This window comes from Pleurodeles waltl, chromosome 6, assembly GCF_031143425.1.
Source record: "Pleurodeles waltl isolate 20211129_DDA chromosome 6, aPleWal1.hap1.20221129, whole genome shotgun sequence".
In the NCBI taxonomy this organism is placed as follows: domain Eukaryota; kingdom Metazoa; phylum Chordata; class Amphibia; order Caudata; family Salamandridae; genus Pleurodeles; species Pleurodeles waltl.
In genome coordinates, this window is record NC_090445.1 from 671,570,900 (window position 1) to 671,591,074 (window position 20,175).

Genomic DNA, 20,175 nt, shown 5'->3' on the forward strand with positions numbered 1-20,175 from the left:
ACAGTTTAACAAAATAAGAGATATCTATCTTTTTAATGAAACAGTTTAATACATTTTCAGTCAGATTATTAGCCCGCCCAATGTGCTACCAGAGTTTAAAAAGTTTTCTGTGGCAGTGGCATTGCCAGGATGCTATGGGCCCTGGTGCAAGAACAAAAAAATCCTCCTGACTGCTATTTGGGTAGTAGAATAAAGTACTAATTAGAATTGAATCCCTCCTACTGCTTATAGGGCTCAGTGCCACTGCACCTGCTGCACCAATGTTAGTTACATTCTTGAAGCTGAGAGTCTATAGATGTCGAAAAGGGAGCTGAAATAGAGAGTGAGGGGATAGGTGAGTATTTTTTTTATTCTTAAATGCATAATGACTAGGGGCAGATAAGATTCATCCTATATCTCTTGCTAAGCCACGGCAGTATTTTGCAAGCTTCTTGAGCTGCTGCAGGGTGTGAGCATCTTGAAGGAAGCCATTAAAAAAACAAGCCTGCGGAGCGGCCCAGGCTGGACCACGCCCCCTCCTCCATTTGCTTTGACATCAGGGCTGAGAAGCAGCAACAAAGGAGTGGAGCTGCCTCTGGGAACTGCAGGTTATGTTTGGCCCTGAATTTCCCTACTTCCATGAAAGCACTCACAGAGGCTGGTGCCTGCGTTTTTGTTAAACAAAAAAAAAAATAACAGAGTAGTTAGTGCTCCAATCCGTAGAAGGTGAGCTTTGCACTCATAAAACTCCGGTTACACGAGATGGGATTCAGAGTGCCAACTTCAGATGGACGACAGAAGCTAAACAAAAATATTGGTGTGCGAAAACTAAAACATTTGGCTGATAGCGAATAGATCCATGTAGCAGGGTCAGTGTCCAGGACAGGAACAAGAAAGCCAAAAGGAAGGACAAATGTAACAATTCACCAACAACACCACAGGAATTTCAAAAGGCAGATGAAGAATAACCAATAAAAAGCAGTGGGGCATGTAGAAAGCCCACAGAGGGAATACAGCATGTCTCAAAGACAGCGCATGCATGCTGCCTAGACTTGACCTAAAAATTAGATGGTCTTGTTCCCATAGAAATTATGATTCGTGCTCTAAAAAAATGAGGACATATTTTCTGAGTTCTCAAATAGAAACAAAGCACTTTTAAATGCTTGCTGTCTTTATTTGTTTGAAATTGCAGGCCCTGAATACCACCATGGTCTCCATTGCAGGGGTGCTGTGTGATATGGCCAACATCATGAGGGACTACACAGCACACCAGTGGGCCCCTTCCACTAGCCAGTGTGCTGACCAGCCCTCCACATCTGCTGCAGCTAGTGGACAGGAGGCCCTGCCACAGGACCCACAGGCAACCAGCACCCCTCCCCCTGCATAAGGTGAACCACCCTGCAAACTGTCCCTGGGACCCAGACAGACACCAGAGACAGTTGCCAAGACCAAGACCACAGCCAGGAAATGAGCCCCTTTTGAATGCCCCCCTTGTTTTCCACTGTGTCACCTTGACCACTTTGAACTGCCATTGCTCCCCTTTCTATGGCCCCTTGGACACTGGACCTGTGCTACAAACAGACTGGCCCACTACACTGGACTATTCCCAACCATCACCCCACTCTATTGCACTTTGCATTGTATATACATGTTTTATAAACACTCTTGGACACAACGTGAGTAATAGTGCATTATCTGAAGGTAATGTACAATTCATAGAACTCTAATGAACTTCATGATCTTGTGTAAATGTCCAATAATATGTTGATTCATCCTACAAATGTGTCCCAGCAGTCTGTACCCAACACAGCGTCACACTGTTATAACCACAGCAACATCTGCAACAAGAGAAGGCATAGGTGAAAGTCAGGTGGGAGGCAAAGGTAATGACTAGCATTATGCTACAGCCATACAGCACAACACTGAAATGGAGAAACGTTTAGTTCAACAGACTTACCTGAGTGTCATTGCAAGTACTGCTGGATCATATGTGTCCTGTTGTCCACATCCTCCTCCTCTTCCTCCTCCTAACTGTCCTCAGTGTTCACTGCTCCCACAGCTGCATTGTCACCCCCTCCTCCGGCAGATAGGGGATGTGCCGGCTGAGGGCCAAATTGTGCATCATGCAGCGCACAACAAGAATTGTGCAGACCTTCTCAGGGGAGTAGCATAGGGACCCACCTGTCAGATGGAGGCACAAGAACCTAGCCTTCAGCGGCTCGAAGGTCCTTTCAACAAGCCTCCTGGTACGCCCATGAGCATCATTGTACCTATTCTCAGCCCCTGTTCCCGGATTCCTAATATGGTTAAGGAGCCAGGACAGGTTTGGGTAGCTGGAATCACCTGCAAGAAATGAGAGACACCATTAGCCCTGCACAATGGCATGGGGTATGACTCTTGAAGGCACACACTGACATACATTGGGTGGGGACTCTGGATCACCTATACGCCACACTCTGTGCCTCTGTAGGTGTGCCATCAGCTGTGGGACACTGCTATTCCACAGGACAAAGGCATCATGCACCGACTCAGGTTACTTGGCAGTGACGTGGGAGATGTACTGGTCAGCAAGACACACCATCTGGACATTGAGTGAGTGGACACTCTTCCTATTCCTGTACACTTGTTTATTGCCCTGGGGGGGAATAAGGCAATATGGGTCCCGTCAATGGCCCCAATAACATGTGGTGTCTGTCCCATTGCATAGAATCCATACTTCACAGTGGGTAAATCATCCACCTGGGGGAATGCAATGTAGCTGCACATGTGTTTGAGCAAGGCTGCCAAAACCCTTGCAAGCACAATAGTGAACATTGGCTGTGACATTCCTGCAGCCAAGCCCACTGTCACCTGGAAAGAGCCAGTTGCCAGGGAATGGAGCACTGAGAGTACCTACACAAGAGGAGGTATTACTCTTCTGCAACAGATAGCAGGTACCAGATCAGGCTCCAATTGTGCACACAGCTCTGTGATTGTGGCCCTGTCCAGACGATAGGTGAGTATGATGTGCCTGTCCTCCAGTGTAGCCAAGTCTACAAGGCGTCTGTTCACGGGTGCTTGCCTCCTCCTCCTATTTCTCCGCAGTGGTTGGTACCTAATGGAGCTAAAAGTAAGAAAGGAGTGACAACAGGAACCATGAACAGACTACAGCAGTGTACAGAGCATGCTTGTATGTTGGACACTGGAATTGTCTACGTGAGTATATTTGACTACAATGACACACTTGTTAATCTGTACATGTTTACTAGCATTAGAAAATGGCAACCGCCTGTCCTGTATGCAGGGACAGGTGGAAGTGACCTCACTCACTGGCATTCACGCCATGGTGGGACGTGGTCTGCACCGCCATGTAATTCCTCATTGGCTAACATGGCCCGCTATGGAGTATGGGAACCAATGATGAACCACGCCAGCGGTGACGGTGTTCACCGCCACAGACGTGACCCCCATTTTATTTCTACCACTTCACTTGATTCCTGACTTTCCACAGGACGACATCTGCACTGTGTATGCTGCTGTGACCTGTGTCTGAAACCTGCCATGGCACGTGCAACAGGGGAGAGGGCCAAAGCCTTCACGTCGGAGGAGTTGGAGAGGTTTGTGGATGGGGTCCTACCCTGTATGGGCAGTTGTATGGCCTCCAGACCAACAGGTGAGTACATCCTGGGTATGCTGCATGCAACATGGCTGTATGGAGATGTGTGTGTGCTGGCAGTGTGTCATTTGGGGGGGGTATGGCTGGTGGCACTGTTAATGCAGTTTGTAGTCCATGTGTGTGACAGGCTGGATTGTCTGGTTCATGGTGCTCCATTGTTTGTGTTTCCTCTGCAGGCAAGCGCCCATCAAAAAAAGGGGTTGTGGCATGCCATCGCCATGGATGTGCAGACCCTGGGGGTCTATAGCAGACAGAGCACCCACTGCAGGAAACAGTGGGAGGACCTGAGATGCTGGGCCCGGAAGACCGCGGAGCCTCAGCTGGGGATGGCCTCCCAATGAGGGAGGGGTGCCTGTCAGAACCTGACCCCCGATGGCCCGCATACTGGCTGTTGCCTACCCAGAGCCGGATTGGCGCTTGAGGGCAGCCACAAGGGGGTGAGTACAGTGTGTTTGACAACCATCTCTGTTGCCTGGCATGGGATTTGGGTGCATGGTACTAGTCAGTGGATGCCCCAATATGCCAGCTTAGACATTTCTGCATGGTCAAGCTTAGGTTAATACAGTGAAATGCATGTTTTGATAGATAGGTAGCTGGCTTTCCATGGCGGACAGGGCTTAGTTGATCCCAGTTGGTGTTTAGCTGGCAGTGTTTGGCTCCTACCTGCTGTGGTACTTAGCCAATGATATGCCAGTGTGGTCCATTCTCAGTCTCAGTGTGTGACAGTGATGAGTATGTCATCTGTGCTGTTTGTGCTGTGATTGGCCCTGTGCTCCCTTTCTTTCTCCCCACCTCTCTCCTTTTGTCATCCTGTCCATGTGTGCATTAGCATTATCTGGCAAGGGAGCAGGGGCACCGGTGAGTGAGGGAGCTGCAGCCCACGGGACCCAGGAGGCAGAGTCCACTGACGCCGAGGGGACCAGTGGGACGGATGGAGAGGGGAGCACCATGGCAGGGACAGGACCTGATTATGACTCTGATTCCTCCTCCAATGGGAGCAGATGGTGGCGGAACCCCCAGGGCCCACCCCAGCTACAGGTTCTACTGCCACCCCCTGTACCAACACTGTCCTCCCAGTAGCCCCCCACCGAGTTGCCCGTACCCGCTCACCCAGGAGGTTGGGCATCTCCTTCGCCCCAGGCACCTCAGACCCTGACCCAGTCAGGCCTGCTGCCCTCAGTGAGGAGGCTATTGACCTCCTCAGATCCATCTCTGTAGGGCAGTCAACCATAGTGAATGTCATCCAGGGGCTAGCATCTCCGATGCAGCAATGCAGTGCCTTCCTCAAGGGCATTCACAGTGGCTTGGCGGCTCTACAGAGATCATTTTAGGCTCTGGCCTCATCACTGATGGCAGTCAGTGTCCCTGTTTCTTCTGCCCCCCCTTCAACTACCTCTTCCCAGTAACCAGTCTCCTAACCCCAACCCATCCCACGCACACATTCAGACAATCATGCACACAAAACATCACACAAGACTCGCTCAGTCAAACACAGGCAGCACACTTCAGTCCACAAGCACTCACACAGCCAACATACAGATGCACACACAACATCATTCACTGTCTCCACTGTCTCCCCTCCTCCCTCACAGTCACATCCGCACTCACTCCTGCATGCACTGCATCAACAGCTCCTGAACCTGCCACCTGCACAGCCTTGCCCACAGTCACCATAACAGCAGACCCACAGAGATGCACCCCACACACCACATGCGCAGTCACCACCACAACCATCACCACATCATTCAGCACACCTGCCTCACTTGCAGACACGACCACAACATCCATCCACATGTCCTGTTTGTCCTCCCCCACCCTGTCTGCCCCCTCCAAAGACACAAAACGCTCACACTCAGACCCCCAACAGCCATCCACCTCACACGCGTACACTGTCCATGCACCTGCACCCAAGTGCAACACACCTCTTCCTCCTACAACCATTCACTCTACCGCCACTCCCATCCCTCCCCCACATCCCACTCTATTGGACCTAAGAAGCTTTTCCTTTACCGCTTCGACCTCATCCCTCCCCTTTCCCCCATCCTTCCCACAAGAGGAAGGTCCCACCCCCCAGCCCAGTACCTCAAGCACCAAGTCTGACACTGTACCACCCCCAAAGTCTCCAGCTGCCACTAAGGGGCACATGAGTGCGACGTCGGCCCCCTGCCCCAAGGACACTCCTCCACCTCCAAAACAGAGGGCTAAAGTGCCACCTCCTCCCAAACAGACAACCAAGACCATGGAACCACCTCCAAAAGCTAGGGTCGAAGAGACCCCTCATAACACAAAGGCCAAGGAGACCCATCCCAAAACTGAGGCCAAGGAGCCCCCTCCAAAACCAGTGGGCAAGGAACACCCTCCAGAACCAGTGGGCAAGGAGCCCCCTCCAGAACTTGTGAGCAAGGAGCTCCCTCAGTAAGCAGTGGGCAAGGAGCCCCCTCCAGAACCAGTGGGCAAGGAGCCCCTTCCCAATGAAAAGCCAACCCCCGCCTCCCACCACACCCCTGAGGTCCCTTCCCATTGCCAACATGATGCCCCTGATGTCAGGAGTCAAGTTGGGGCTTGGACTTTGCCCTGTGGGCATTAGAGACTTACATATGCAGTTGTGTGTGTTTTTGGATTTTGAATTTTCATCCAACATGATCACAGTGCTTGGAACAGAGGTATGTGTCCTGGCTTTCTTTGCTCCTGGGTACTGTTACTGTCAATTTACTCTACAGCTGGTTCTCGATGTGTTGTCTGTGTATGGTGTGTGTTGTGCGTGTGTGTTTCACTCTGCCCTCCCTCTCTCCCTCTGTGTGTGCTAGGCGGCTGTACTCACTGTCGTCGTCTTTGTCGGCGCTGGTGCTCCAGGACGGCCATGGCGTGGTCCAGCATCGGGAAGACTTGCAGTTCAGATTCCATGGTGGCCGCGGACTCCTCTGTGTCCCTGGAGGTGAGTGTCTCCTTTTATATGATGTGTTTCCGCCAGGCTTTTGGTATTGTTTCTACCGCCACAAAAATCCTGGCGGTGTGCTATGTCATAAAATGATGGGCGGATCCTTGTCTTCCGCCTGCTTGTAGGTGGATACCGCCTTGTTCAGTGGTCGTACCGCACTGGCAGTTGGTGTGGTACATTGGCTGTCTATGGGAGGGATCACCGCCATGGTCATTATATGGCGGTCATTACCGCTGGCCTGGCGGCGGTACTACCGCCATTGCCGGCATGGCGGTAACCTGACCGCCAAGGTCATAATGACCACCTTAATCTCCTCATGCCTAAACCCCAAAAGAAATGTGTTCTTGTGTAACGTAACTGATACCCACGGAAAGCACTCCAATGCCTTATGGTCAAGTCTGCGCTATATAAAACTACAAAAAAGACAAAAAAAGTGTTTTTCCAATTCTGTCACTGGGCTATACTTGTTGTTATGAAGCTCCCTAATCTCTTCATTTACTGCAGTATCCTCACTAGAAAATGCTTTCAGTTTTGAATCAAGATGGCAGTCAGATATGCCACGCTTTTGGCATAAGTTCAGAATGTGTACGACAAAACGAAACCCTCATTTTGTTGCTTTCTAAATAAAATGCTTTAAGTTTGACCAGCTTGATTTAATTAAGATAAAAAATGTTGTAGATTAGGCATCAAGAACTTTCAATTCTATTGAGGACACGGAGGTGAGGATCATGCTTCTCTTTCTTTTACTGGAAATTTTCAGCAGCCAATCAGATTAAGTATACACCCATGAACAAGTATAATCACATCACATGCCCCAATCACAAGGGTGTATCCTTTAGCATAAATACAGACTGTCCCCAAATCGTGTCTTCTTTGAAAAAACAGTCTCATGAGTATGAACTTTTCAGGTAATTAAAAAGTCATTAATGTCTAACCAGTTCCAAATGGGGATACATGACAAACAGGAAAGTCCTCACATCTTGAGAAACACTGGCAGCTCAACTGGAGCCTGACTAGGGATGACCATCTGACCATCACAAATTGAATAAGTTCAAATGTCAACAGGGCCTCATCCTCTGAAATTGCATTTATGCACTTGCCAAGGTATCTTTCGGCCAGCCTTCTGGTCACTCCCTGAAACAGAACATATGAACGTGATCTCTTCAAATGGCAAACATGCTAAATTCCGACATGCATGCTATACAGTAGCGGCAATGAGGGTGGATAAATAATAAAGGTTAGAATAAAACATGAAATTCAGTGCCATAATGTGTATCATATTACAACAAAACATATATTTGGGTGGGATAATACTCACCTCCATGTCCTTAATAGAAAATTCTTGATACGTAAGCTAGCAATTTTGTTATTCTATGTCAGGACCAGAGGCTCAAACTATGCTTGTTCAAAGCTGTCTTACCACCACTGAGGCAACATCAACTATTTGTTTATGATAAAAAAAATCAGAAAGTAGATTCGGATGACCAATCCACTGTTCTCATAATGTCCTGAACCGCGAAACTAAAGCATAAGATTTTAAAGCCATGGCTCCCCTAGCCGAATGTGCTCCAAATATTGACGTGTCAATACCAGCTTCCACCAGTAACCTTCTCCTCCAACTGGCTTAAGTGGCTGTCGACACAGGTCTAAAGGGTTTCTGCAGCCCAATCAACAATTGACCTTTCAAATCTTGTCTATATTAATCTGTAACCACCTCAGAAGACTTCAAACATTGCACAACACACAAATGTGGATTCCCTGAAAACATAAGATAGGTTACTGACCTGCAATTGGACTTAGTCCACCTAGAAATTGTGAACGTAACACCATCCCGGGAATAAACCCTACCTGCAAAGTCAGGAGCACGTACATCCGAAACCCTTTCGCACAATATTAAACAAAGCAACATCATCAATTTTGCCAAGATTTGCTTCCGTGATAGGTACTTAGTTGCTGGCCAATTCACTAAAAATCTCAATGTTATATTAACATCCCGAGAGAGGTGGATTTGGGTTTTGGAGGGACAAATAAACAAATCCCTTTCATAACTCTGCAAATTAGGTGATGTCCCCCCACAGGTTTAACCACATGTTTAGGACATGGCTGACCTAAAAATTGTAACTGTACTGTAAGCTAGACATGACGCTGCAAGTTCTGATAAAACATTAACAATCATGCAAGGGGAAGCCCCCACGGGATCGAGACTCTGCACTTCATCTCCTCCAAGTTGAGGCATAAGTTTGTAGGTACCCGTTGCCCAAGGCTGTCTAAAGAAGTCTGCAGCTTGTTGCAAATGCCAGGGGTATTCCATCTTTCCCTGAAACCATCCAGGCGATCAATCGCAGTTTCCCCAAGAGGATTAAGGGATGTGGGAATCCCTCCGGATTCAGCAGTATGTTCAGACTGAGAAGAAGAGGAACCAGGGGAGCACAATCTAACATGAGGGCAACCAGAAACCAAGGTTGCGCCCTCCAAAAAGGAGTCAGGAGAATGATCTCCTCCTTCTGGAGTCTGACTTGTGATAAAACTCTGGGAGTCATTAGGAATGGGGGAAAGGCATATCCACTAAATTGGGGCCAATCCTGGAGAAAAGCATCAGTAGCCAGGGCTTGCGTTACTGGGGACCAACTGAAGAAGCTCGGGAGCTGGTGGTTGAGGTTTGATGCGAAAAGGTCCACTTGGCAGGGATCCCACAGGTTGTGTATCTGCCGGAATATCGAAGGATCCAATCTTCAATCACTGAAATCCCTCAGATACTGGTAGTTCCAAACTGCTATTGCGTACTTGAAACCTGGCAGATATTACGCCGTAATGGATAGACGATGGGGGAGGCAATAATGCCAAAAATCCTTGGCTATCTCTGCCAGAAGTCTGGATTTCGCCCCCTCCCCAATTTGTTGCCATACCGAACCACCGAGATGTTGTCCATTTGCAAAAGGATGCAACAATCGGCCATCTGGGGAGAATGGCAAAAGGGCCCTCCAGAAGTTCTAGGCAGCTGATGTGGAGATGCAATTCTTCCTCTGATCATTGACCCACTCCCCTTCACCCCCATTGAGACTGAATTGCATCTCGCTCCCCAGCCCCATCTTCTGGCATACAATTCTATCCCTATCTCTGGGGAGGAGCCGAAGTTGGCCCTGCCATTCCAGGCCTCCATGTGCTCTCGCCACCATATAATTTCCGTCTTGACTTCCTCAGGCAGGGGAATTAGTTCTGTGTAGGTCATACCTTCCCTTAAGTGTTGAATCTTTAGCTTCTGAAGGGTTCAATAGTGCAGAGGGCCTTGGAAAATGGCTTGGATGGATGATGCCAGGGGGCAAACAATCCTGGTGATCGACCTCAATGATAGAGTCTGTTTGGGTAATGCAGACCTCAATTCTCTCTTGATATTGCAAATCTTCTGGGTTGGAAGAATCAAGAGGGAGGGACTGAGTCTTTCTGAAAACCCAGAAAATCTATCCACTGGGATTAGATTTTTGGGCATTGATTATGAATCCCAACTCATGAAACAGTTGGATGGTCCAAGAGAGATGGTTCACAGGAGTCTGGAGATCTGCGCCATCAACAGGCGATCGTCCAAAAACTCCACAGGCCTGACGACAGCCCGAATGGGAGAGCGATGAATTGTAGACAATGCCCCCGCCATTTGAATTGTTAAAATCTCCTGGGAGGATGAAAAATGGGAACTGTCAGGTAAGTGTCCTTGAGGTCCAATCTGACCATCCAGTCGCGCTCTAACAAGATGTCTCTTAGAATGTGGATTCCTTCCATTTTGAAATGTCTGTACAGAATCCAACAGTTGAATTTCTTGAGCTTTAAGACAAGTCAGTGAACCCTGTCCTTCTTTTCTACCCGAAAGATAGGGCTGATGAAGCCTTGAGGATGGGGAGTAGAGAAACAAACCGCTCCCTTGTGTAGCAAAGCTTGAATTTCTGACTCTATAGAAGACTCTTCTACTTGGGAACAATACATCTGTTTTTGAGGGTTGCACTGAGTGGGTGTACCATAAAATTCTAGCTTGAAACCCTGACATTAGCACCCACGAGTTGCCAAAATTTTGCCACCATTTGTATAGAAACAACTCCACTCTGCTCCCTAAAGGCACATCTGAAAAGTTGATAATTCTTACCAGAGTATCCTGAGTCCTGGATAGATCCTTGTTGTCCTCTGCGGGGACCACGACAGAAGCAGGGGTGGCCACTTCTGGGTCATGTTGGGTAAAAGGTGGATTCCAAGGAGTCTCCCTGCCAACCTCCTCGCCCTGTGGGGTAATACATTTGTTTAGGGTCTGAGACGGAATCTTGGCCAGGAATGTGCCCTCCATAACGTCCACCCCTGACAAAAAGACCTCGCTTGAAGACTTTCTTCAGAGACATTTGTGCTTTATCAAGGGTGGAATAAGCGGAGCAGAAATTTGCTAGTTCTTTCACAAAAGGACCCCCAACCCGAAGTCTCTCTGTAACCGGACCTGCGTCAGAAGAGGCTAGATTGTTAAATTTAGGGTCAATATGCATCAAGATCGAACATCTGCGTTCAGTAGAAATGGCGCAGGTTTTATTACCGATTTGGAAGATGGCTCTTTGTGCCCAACCAATAAGTATGGTATCAACTGAGGAATTCTAGTCTTTAGCATAGTAAGCTAACTCAAGGACTTTAGTTAACGGGCCAGTCATGTAGAGAGGTTTGTCTTGCCAGCTACGCCAGGCCCTGGCAAGACCCTTTTTGGAGTCCTTAGCATATTTTTTCATAAATGTGACCATGGTAGGGTCGAGTTCAGGAGTGTCTGTGACTTTTGCCTCCAAGCCAGGCCTGGGGAATTCTTCTTTTAGATGTGAAAGGACGTCCTTATCAAACTCTTTTGAATGTGTGATTGTACATATTTCGCTACCTCTGGAGGGGGGTCCAATTCGAATCTCTGGGGTGAATTATTTCTGTTGGTTCAAATGTAAGGACCTTAGGGGCTGTAGGAACAGAACTTTTAACCTTTTTGCTGGGTCCTGGTTTGTTGGTATCTTCAGAATCATGAGAGGAGGACTCTGCCCCATTGGAAGTATCACATGAAGTTTGTGAAAGTTTTTCTTCAGACGGTTGGGTGAAGCTATAGTTATGTTCATTAGCTCTTTTGCGGTGTAATTTCTTGAAGGCTTCTGAGAGAACTGCAGACTGCCACTTTTCCCTTACCCATTTGGGTAGAATCTTCCTCAGCATCTGGGCATCCTGGCATCCAACCCTAAGTTTACGTGTAATCAAGTAGTTGCCCAGTAAATGGGCCCAAAGCCCTGACCAGGGATCATTCACAAATTGTTTAACTCTGCAACCAAATGCCTCTACCAGGTTCCATTCCAACTGACTATTGGCTTCTTCAGGATAGTATTCTTCATCTGCCCCACAAAGGTCCCACTAAGCCATTCTCTTGCTGGTAGTACCTCTAGTGTTGTGCAAGAAAGAGAAGGGGGAGAGGAGCCCCTGCCTGGCTAATCATAAGTCTCAATCGGATGTTGCGGGAGCAGCCTGGAACACTCTAGGCTAGCATCTGATTCAATGTATACAACCCTGAGCTCTCAGCAACAGGGCGTCAAGCGGAGAGCAAAGTGGATCAAATAAATCTGTGCTGGGGTCAAGCGAGCATGTGGCAGAGGGCAGAGGCGAGCGCAGACTGTAAAGAAGTCTGCCGGCTCGTACTCTGCAACGCACATGTGAGTTAATAGAAATCAAAAGAGGACTGTGCTCACAGAAGTGAACGCGTCCGCTCCCCACTCCATGGAAGCTAAAGTGCGATGGCTAGGTTCAAGCCAAGTGTTTAAACGGCAAGCATAAAAGACACGCTACGCAGAAGCAGCACACTGAATTGCGTCGTTTTTAGCCCCAAAGGGCCTCATTATGACCCTGGTGGCCGGCGGTACACTGGCGGTAACACCGCCAACAGGCTGGCGGTGTACCGCCAGTGTATTATGACCGTGGTGCATCAGCCACGGCCAAACCGCCTGCCCCTCCACTTCACTGCCAGGCTTCCGCCAGGCAGTCATAATCCCCAGGGCAGTGCTGCAAGCAGCGCTGCCCTGGAGATTATGAGTCCCCAACCGCAAGCCTGTCCATGGCGGTAAACACCGCCATGGAAAGGCTGGCAGTAAGGGGGACTCGAGGTGCATGGGCAGTGCAGGGGCCCACAGGCACAGCACCATCGTGCATTTCACTGCCTGAATTTTGGCCAGTGAACTGCGCGACGGGTGCTGCTGCACCCGCTGCACATCAACATTGCCGCCAGCTCTATTATGAGCCGGCTGTAAATGTTGATGTGACTTTTCCACTGGGCCAGCGGACGGAAATGCTGTTTCCGTCCGCTGGCCCAGCGGAAATGTCAAAATAGGGATCCACAGACACCGCCAGCACGCGGTGTAGTGGCGCCCGCGGCTTCGGCGGTCTTTTTGCAAGACTGCCGAAGTCGTAATGAGGGCCAAAGTGTTAGCCAATATCAGACAATTTTAACAATAAAGTAAGTAATGGAGAGTATTTATCTGGCTGCGTAGCAGCAAAGAAAGAGGACACGATTTGGGGACAGTCTGTACTTTTACTACAGGATAATCCCTTGAGATTGGGGCATGTGATGTGATCATACTTGTTCATGGATAATGGAGTTTGAGTTGTTTACTTAATTTGATTGGCTTCTGAAAATTTCCAATAAGAGAAAGAGAAGCATAATCTGAGCCTCTGGCCCTGACATAGAATAGCTTCAGGTGTGCCACACTTTGTCATAAGTAAGACTGTTAATGCTCTAGTTGTTCTTTAGAGCACTCTGGAAGGCTGCAGTAGAATACAAGGGAATAAACTGACAGGCTGCCCCTGTTGAAGTACAAAAGGAAGATATTAAGCAGCACTACCATAATTTCCATGACAAAATGAACCTCCTCATTTTGTTCCTAGAGCGCTAACAGTCTTGCTTATGACAAAAGTGTGGCACACCTGAAGCCATCTTGATTGAGTCAAACTGGTAAAACTTATCACCATCCTCCTCAGAAGGCAAGGGAACGTACTGGCACCAACAATACCGTGTGAACAACAACTGGCCAGTGTCACAATACACACAATGATAGTCTCCCATGAGAGGGAGAAAGGCATCCCATGCAGGGTGGAATTATCAATAGGACTGCCATGGATTTGGCCAGTTGGTACTCATACGATATTGTCGGTGCCAGTACGTTCCCTTGCCTATTGAGGAGGATGATGATATTGAGACATTAGTCATGACATTGTTGTAATGTAGGACCACAGGTACTGCCTTTGGGATTGAATAGAATAATATCACACCAACATGGCAGGCCCAAGGCAAAACTTTGAGTGTTGGAGGGCTGCAGCTCTTTATTCTTTATTGTTTGCTACACTGTATGTATCCAATGGAAGCAGTGGATTTGATGCATGCTAATTTCATTGTACTTTCAAGCGCTGATAAAGGCATCAAGCCGAAACACGTCTGCTGCAATTAAAAGAATGGAAACCCCGCAGTGAGTTCTCCGTGCTTCACTTGTAGTATATAATAAATATAAATATAGATAGATAGATAGATAGATAGATAGATAGATAGATAGATAGATAGATAGATAGATAGATAGATAGATAGATAGATTCACTGAAAAAACGAAGGTTACAGGGACTTTATAGTTAGGAAATAGAATGAAACAACCCTTAGAAATTCACTGAAGAAGCCAAACGTTACAGGGACGTTATAGTTAGGTTCTGAATTTACTCGTACAAAACCAGAGAAATTCAGCAGTCATGAATAGAGTTCTTTCAAGCAAATATAGCTCTTGCCCTAAGGTAACCATAACTCCTTCTCCCGCCATGCGCAGTTTGTTCTTCAATAATTTGAGTGATAATGTTTCATTAATATTTTTAATGATGTTATAGCAGTTGTCATGAGTGCTTTAATGTATGGGGTACTTAGCAGTGCATGGCAAAGACGCAAGTTATAGCTACCTTAGTGCCTCTCTGTGAGAACAATTGTTTCCTCTGTCTCCCTGCCTTCATCTCCGCCACCTTGGGACAAAGCAGGTGCTGGCCCCAGAGCCATCAGTGGCTCCTCGAGGGAGCCCCCATCTAACATAGAATAGTTCTGGGAAGGTGGGGGTCCGTGGGGCGCCAGGGGGTCCGAAACAGACCCCCTTTATATTTAAAAAAAATATATTTACCCCGGGGAGGTTGCAGTCCCCGGGGCTGCGGGGAGCCACTTGGCACATCATATTTGTTAAAGGCCCGGGAAGGTGGTGGTCCAAGGGGCGGCTGGAGGGCTGAGCACCCACCCTACATTTCTTTTAACAGTAGCCCCGGGGAGGTGGTGGTCACTGGGGCCTCCTGCCCCAGGACTGGGCCCACATAAGGGCTTATGTTTTTTTTAATTTTTATTTGCTACAAATTAGTGGCAAACAATTTAAAAATTTTTTTTTAACCCTGTGGGTCCCTCTGGGACCCCAGCACCAGAGATAAGGAGTCAGGGTGTCCCTTCCCTGGCCCCTTGTTTTTATTTTATTTGAGTCCCAAGATAGCTGCCAACAATTCCTGGTTTGAAGTGTTGGCAGCCAGTCAGAGCTCTGCATTTGCCCTGCATGAGCTCTTATTTTTGTGAAGTCATAGCAACCTCAATATACAAATAAATTTTCCCTTTAATATGTCCTAAACTACTGGATGGATTTACACCAAATAAGCGAAAGCTTATACCGAAAGCTAGCTTTCTGCCAAATATGGTGTAATTTCGTCCGGTAGCCTTGTTCAAAGATTCTATGGGAATTAAAATGGGAAAAGTAACTTTTCTGACTCCCCCCTTTTTCTCTGCCCCTGCTTGACAGATCACCCCGAAACTTTCCATGCTCACCAAGAATCACAGGGGCACTTTTTTTTTTTAGAAAGTTTCGTGAAGATTCGTCAAACCGCACTAAAGATATAGGCAAGCCAAAAAACACTTTTTCTATGGAAACATAGTCCTAACTATAAATAGGTAGTTATAGTTAGGACCTAGGGTCTGATTTAGATCTTGGCACAACTACCATCATCCTGCTCAAGCAGCAGGTCCAAGTACTCCGTCAAACTGATGGAGTTCCGACCGCTATATTTAGATCTGTGATCTATGGCAGGTCATTCTCCGTCCTCATCTACGGTGTGGCACGAGCGGTATCCTGCAGCCGTCACGGCGGACTTAAGTGCTGGCGTATAGCACTCTATTGCTGTTGGGGCAGTGGGATTGCGCAAATCGTATTTAGATAACACAGTCATGCTGGGAGTGTACCAGCGGCAGTTCACTGACAGCAGGAATCCATTGTGGGGCTCGCTCAGCATTGTACTATGGCTGTGGGTATTGGATGGATGCCAGCAGCACACATCTGTTGTATATTTACCAATTGTGAACACCTCCAAACCACACTATAAAACACACTCCATTTCAGACAATGGTGGTCATTACCACCCTGGCGGTCTGTGTTAAAGCGGCGATAAGACCTCCAACAGGCCAGCGGTACAAAAAAAGGGAATTACAACCGTGGCGGAAACCGCCAACAAAGACAGCCACTTTAACACTCCGACCACCACGGTGGTACAAACAAACAGTGCGGCGGTCACTGCCAACAGACAGGCGGGAGACAATGTACCACCCACTGTATCACAATCCGCCACCTTTTCCGGGGCGGATTCACCGCGAACAAAAACACGGCGGAAACTGGACTTCGAAGGGAAAACACTCACCTCTGCACACCCCACGACGAACCAGGACGCCATGGAACCAGAGCTCCACATTTTTCCAGCCTTTATCTTCTTGCTCCTCTACCAGGAGAACGAACGCTGGCGGCGAAGACCACGGTGAGTACTGCACCTACGACACAGGGGAGTAGGGAGGGAAAAAACAGGGACACACACACGCAACATGCAACACCCCCACCCTCACCCACGACAACACACACACTAATACAGCATGATACATTACCGTTACACCCTCCAACCCCCCCAGAAGAATGCAAAGACAAAAGGAAATGAGTGTAACCATTGTAATCTATTAAAATCCAGTACTCAAAAATATATATACACTATAAACAAATATATACACCAAGAATACAAGTCCAGGTATTGCACCATTTAAGTCCGTGGACCACTGGGCCCACACTGCATGGGCGAGGCCCACACAAGATACCCAAACATAACGGAGAGAACACTGCAGGGGCAACAGATAGAAATAAAACAGGCACCTCAGGGGGAAGGGAAAGGATGGTCACCTCAGCCTGTTGAGTGCACGACGCCAAATCCACGAGGGAGCCACATGCCCACTGTTCAATCCTGGGGAGTGCAAAGCCACAGTCTCATAAGTTTCTACAGTGGGTGGTTTGCCCACTGCTTTATCCTGGGGAGTGCAAAGCCACAGTCTCCCAAGTCTCTACAGTGGGTGGTTTGCCCACTGTTCAATCCTGGGGAGTGCACAGCCACAGTCTCACAAGTCTCTCCAGTGGGTGGTTTGCCTACTGTTCAATCCTGGGGAGTGCAAAGCCACAGTCTTACAAGTCTCTCCAGTGGGTGGTTTGCCTACTGTTCAATCCTGGGGAGTGCAAAGCCACAGTTTCACAAGTCTCTACAGTGTGTGGTTTGCCCACTGTTCAATCCTGGGAAGTGCAAAGCCACAGTCTCTCAAGTGGATAACAGTCTCCACTGGTTCTGGAGGGGGCTTGGTGCCCAGAGTGCTTCATCCTGCCAAGGACTGAGGTAGTGTATGTAAATCTCCACTGGTTCTGGAGGGGGCCTGGTGCCTAGAGTGCTTCATCCTGCCAAGGACTGAGGTAGTGGATGTAGCTCTCCACTCATTCTGGAGGGGGCCTGGTGCCCAGAGTGCTTCATCCTGCCAAGGACTGAGGTAGTAGATGTAACTCTCCACTGGTTCTGGATGGGGCTTGGTGCCCAGAGTGCTTCATCCTGCCAAGGACTGAGGTAGTGGATGTAACTCTCCACTGGTTCTGGAGGGGGCTTTGTGCCCAGAGTGCTTTATCCTGCCAAGGACTGATGGAGTGGATGTAACTCTCCACTGGTTCTGGAGGGGGCCTGGTGCCCAGAGTGCTTCATCCTGCTTGTGGCAGACTCAGTAGCGTCAGTGCTTTTGGCGCTCATGGGCCTGCGGTGCTTGTGGCAGCGGTGTCCTTGGCAGCGGTGCTGGTGGCAGCTGTGTCCTTGGCAGCGGTGCTGGTGGCGGCGGTGTCCTTTGCAGCGACTAAGCTGCTGGCGGTCCTGTCTGGGCCAGCGACTCAGCTGCTGGCGGTCCTGTCTGGGCTAGCGATGCTGCTGCTGGCGGTCCTGTCTGGGCCAGAAGGCTGCTGGCAGTCGCCTCCTGGGCAGCGGGACTGGTGCTGGCGGTCCTGTCTGGGCCTGCGGGGCTGCGCCTGCGGGGCTGCTTCTGGCGGTCCTGTCTGGGCCAGCGGGCTGCTGGCAGTCGCCTCCTGGGCAGTGGGGCTGGTGCTGCCGGTCCTATCTGGGCCTGCGGGGCTGCTGTTGGCGGTCCTGTCTGGGCCAGCGGGGCTGCTGGCGGTCGCTTCCTGGGCAGTGGGGCTGCTGCTGGCGGTCCTGTCTGGGCCTGCGGGGCTGCTGTTGGCGGTCCTGTCTCGGCCAGCGGGGCTGCTGGCGGTTGCTTCCTGGGCAGCAGGGCTGGTGCTGGCAGTCCTGTCTGGGCCTGCGGGGCTGCTGCTGGCGGTCCTGTCTGGGCCAGCGGGGCTGCTGGCAGTCCTGTCCGGGCCTGCATGGCTGCTGCTGGTGGTCATGTCTGGGCCCGCGGGTCTGCTGGCGGTCGCATCCTGGGGAGCGGGGCTGGTGCTGGTGGTCCTGTCTGGGCCTGCGTGGCTGCTGCTGGCCGGATCCTGGGCAGCGGGGCTGATGGCGGTCTTCTCCGCCGTGCTGATCTTCCCAGACTTGCCGGGTTTCTTGTGCCCCTTCCCCACCTTGGAAGGTGTCGCAGCTGACTCCACACTCCCACCAGTACCCCTGGGAGCGGCTTTGGTGGCTGTTGTCTTCCCCCTCTCCCGCCGGTCACTGGCCGACTTATGATACTTGACAGGTGGGGGACTGTCCATGCTGTGGCTCCTTGCCACACTGGCTGCCCTGCTGCCTGGTGCACTCTAGAATCCGGTGACTACTGGCACCACTGGTCCCACCACTGTTGTGGCTGAGGTGCTAGGTTGGGACCTGGAGAGTCGGGCCCTACGAGACTGACGGGGTCGGGGAGGTGAGGGAAAGAGGTCAATGGTGGACAGGAAAAGTTTCTTAGAAACACTGGGACGGGTAGCTGGAGGGGGTTTGGGAGTGGAGGAAGAGGTTGTGGTTGTAGGAGGTGTCCGTTTGGTGACTTTGGGTGAAGGTGCATGCGCTGGAGGCTGTCGTGAGGTGGATGGCTGTTGTTTGGGTGTGTGGCTGCGTTTGTGTACCTTGGGAGGTGGCGTCACAGACACACTGGGAGAGGACACAGAGGATGTGTGAATGGTAGTGGGGGTGGTGAGTGCACGTGAGCGGGGTGTGGTGGTGGGTGTGCTGGTAATGGAAGTAGTGCATGCAGGTGTGAGTGGAGACAACACTGGGAGGGAGGAGGGAGACGAGGAGGAGGGGGACACAGTGGAGGCAGTGGATGTTGCTATGTCTGCATGTGTGTGATGCTTGCGTGAGTGCCTGTGGGATGTGTTGCTTATGTTTGCCTGAGCTTCCTTTGTGTGTTGAGGTGTGTGCATGCTGGTCTGATGGTGTGCTTGGGGTAGGCAGAGGTACAGGGGATTGGGTCTGGGTGGAGGAAGTTGGAGAGGGGAGGCTAGAGACAGGGACAATGGCTGCCATCAGTGCTGAGGCCAGAGTCTGAAAAGCTCGCTGAAGGGCTGCCTGACCAGAATGAATGCCCTCCAGGAATGCATTGGTTTGTTCCAACTGCCTCTCTACACCCTGGATGGCATTCAAAATGGTAGACTGCCCAACAGTGAGGGACCTGAGGAGGTCAATGGCATCCTCACTGAGGGCAGCAGGGGTGACTACCAAAGGGGCTGAGGTGCAGAGGGGCGAAGGAGATGCCCACCCTCCTGGGTGAGCAGGCACGGGGCAAAGGCTGTGGGGCTGATGGGAGGGCGGTGCTGGAGGGGGGGTGGCGGCTGTACCTGTAGATGCGGGAGGCACAGATGGGGCCGCCACCACAAGGGAGCTCCCATCAGAGGACGAGTCCGTATCACTGGTGTCAGCTCCTGTCCCCGCCGTGGAGATCCCCTCGCCCTCCATCCCACTGGTGGCTTCAGACTCCGTTGTCTCGCCCACCAGCGCCATGTGGGAGGCAGCTCCCTCCTGGTCCGGTGCCACTGCTCCTCCGCCTGATGATGCTAATGCACACAAGTACAGGGAGACCACAAAAAAGCGGGGGGAGACAGAAGAAAGACATGTTCAGTGCATGCATTACCGCTACCGTTGGCGGACACGACAGACACAGAAGCCCCCTGCACTACGCCATGCACTTGAGGTCCACTATTCAATCCCTGGGACATGGCCTACAAGGCTATGGCGGATATCTGCACACATGGATGTCACAGGAGCCTGACTAGGTGTAGTTGGCACTGTACCC